This window comes from Myotis brandtii, unplaced genomic scaffold (assembly GCF_000412655.1).
Source record: "Myotis brandtii unplaced genomic scaffold, ASM41265v1 scaffold634, whole genome shotgun sequence".
NCBI lineage: Eukaryota > Metazoa > Chordata > Mammalia > Chiroptera > Vespertilionidae > Myotis > Myotis brandtii.
Window position 1 is genome coordinate 2,404,209 of NW_005370427.1, and position 2,774 is coordinate 2,406,982.

Below are 2,774 nucleotides of genomic sequence, written 5' to 3' on the forward strand. Positions count from 1 at the left end.
CTCCCTCCCTCCCTCCCTCATTCTTCTCCTCTTTGCCCCTCACTCAATGGCACCACTCAGAGACTGGAGACCGAGCTGGAAGGAGAACGTTGCTCATTTACTCCGCACAACCTCAGCGCATAGCCTCTCCCGGTTCCCCTGTTTCTATTGCTGAGGCCTCTTCACTCTGCTCCTGCCTCTCAGTTCTCACTGCTACAGTGCGTGGATCATCAGCTTTCAGGTGGCCGCAGAGCCACGCCCCAGGCCTCCCTCTGTAGCCTTCCTGCCAAGCGCCCTGCGTTAGAGCTTAGCCAACCAATTGCTCCCTGCACAAGGAAAAACCTGGCACACTGTTATACAAAAAGCTAGCAGCTTTTCTTGAGGATTATAGGAACCATATTTTGATGTATGCAGTTTAGTCTTTATGTCATCATTAACCACTTATAGTCTAAATACATCCACGTGACATTTTCATGTTCCAAGGTAAGTGACTAAATGTGAGCAAAAGATGATAATTTTGATCAAGGATAAGCACTTGTGATTCCTAGATGTCTTTCTGAATGAACACGTTGCATATTAAAGTATAACACAATTCTATCAGAATTCTTAAAAATTCCTACAAATTCATTTATTGCTAAAAGATTAAAACAGGTAAGCATCTTCCTGTGTAGTGCGGACAGCCTGTCCATAGGTAACTGTGGATGAATTCTTTGACATCCAGTGAGAATCAGAATCTGTCTCTTGACTCTCCTCTCCTCACCTGAAGACAAAAAACAAGAGTGAAAGCAGCCCCGGCCTCTGTGAGCTCTGCTGTGGGGAGCAAGGCGCTGGGGCGGGCACGCTTCCCTGGTGCTCGGCGTGCGGAGAACACGGGCCAGCACGGGACTCTGCTCCAGCCGCCCAAGGAAGTCTGGGCACGAGTCGGGACCACGAGATCAGTTGCAGAGCAGACCCGGGTATGAAGGACAGCTGGGGAACAGAGTCAATAATATCATCATCACTATGCATGGGGCCAGGTGGGCCCCGGAAATACGGGGACCACTCTGAAGAGCACATGGTTGTCTAACCACCAGGCGGTGCACCTCGCACTGATATAGGATAATGTTGAACGTCAACTGTAAGGAAGAACACAGAGGCTTTGTCCACTGGCCATGAGCAGGCACTTCAAGGGCATTCTCATGCCACCCTGGCCCTCCTCCGGTGCAGCGACCTCCGAGGGCGCAGTTACCATAGATGCCCCAGGGTTACCCCACCCGTAGCCTTTGATGCTGTTCTGTCAACCACATTGAGAAATTTATGACAACGTGGAGCTCTGGGTGAGACCATGGGAGCAATCATTTCCTAAAAGCTCGTATGCTCTGAAGCTGAGAGGTCAAACGTTTTAATTTTTGTGTCAATTCTGATTAATGGATGGTGGCTGCTGGGAACAGTGTGTTGACAGGAATTCTAAAACCCGCTCAGGCCTGCGGGTGGAGGGGCTGCAGTTCACTCATGCCTGCCTCCCAGCTGGCAGAGGAGGGACAGGATGCTCTCCCACCTCTGGGCTGGTGGCGCTACAGGAATTCTCAGACTCACCCCTGGAGTAGGGAGGGAGCCACTGTGCTGCAGGGCGCGACGTCCAGGCATGCAGCCTGCCTGCCAACGTGTGCCAGTCACAATGTGCATTTAATGCCTCGTGTAATAGCCACCGTTTGGAACTGGGCCTGCTAGTCTCAGCGTTTTAGCACTTTAAGCCTCATAACCTCCCTGAGACCATTATCGTCTCCATTTTTTATAGGAAACTGAGGCAGTGAGGATTGGGCAGTTTTCCCAAGACCTTAAAGCCAGAAGGTCATAGAGGAGGAAGGTAACTCAGAGTGTGACCAAAACCTTGAGTTCTTTAAAAATATATCTATACTTTTACTGATTTCAGAGAGGAAGGGAGTGGGAGAGAGAGAGAAACATCAGCTCTGAAGAATAGTCAGCTGGTGGCTGGAAGGGGTATGTGCCCATCAGCCCCGGCCTCACGCTCTGCTGGCCTTTCCGTGCGTCTCTCCCCACCCAGAGGGGTGCTCAGTGAAAGGTCACATGCACCAGGCACAGGCTCTCCTCTCAGGGCCGGGGCTGGGCCAATGAGCCCGGTCAGCCGCTCCTGCTTTCTCTGACTGCTGGCATGGCTCTGTGGGTCATTTGCACCTGGCTGCTCTGTGGGTCTAGCCATCTTGGAATGATTGCTTGTTTGTTGGGGTTTGTTTTTGAGAGAGAGAGAGAGAGAGAGAGAAACATGGATGTATGAGAGAAACATTGATCGGTTGCCTCTTGTAAGCACTCCAACCAGGGATTGAACCCGAAACCCAGCCATGAGGCCTGACCCGGATCAAACCCACAAATTTTTGGTGCTCGGGACGACACTCCAGCCATCTGAGCCACACTGGCCGGGCAGAACATCACCCTTTTTGAGGTTCATCGTTTGCCACAGGATGGTGAGTTGTCTTGAGAGAAGCAGGAAGGAAAACTGTGGCTTGTTGCACTGCAGTTGATCCTTGGCTTGTGTTGAAAGACTCCGCAAGAAGAGCTCCACGAGTGTAAGAATATTTTGTGAGCGTGACTGTGTGTGTTACAACTACATCTGAGGGTGGTGTGTGCTATGATTTCATATGTAACAAGGACCCCTCAGAAGAGAGCGTTAGGGGCAAAATAGCTTCTCATCACTGATTAGAGTATCTCCTTTAATAGACAGTTACATCCATTATAATGAGGTGCTCACTTGTAATTCCTTATTATTACAAACACTAGAGGCCCAGTCCCCGAAATTC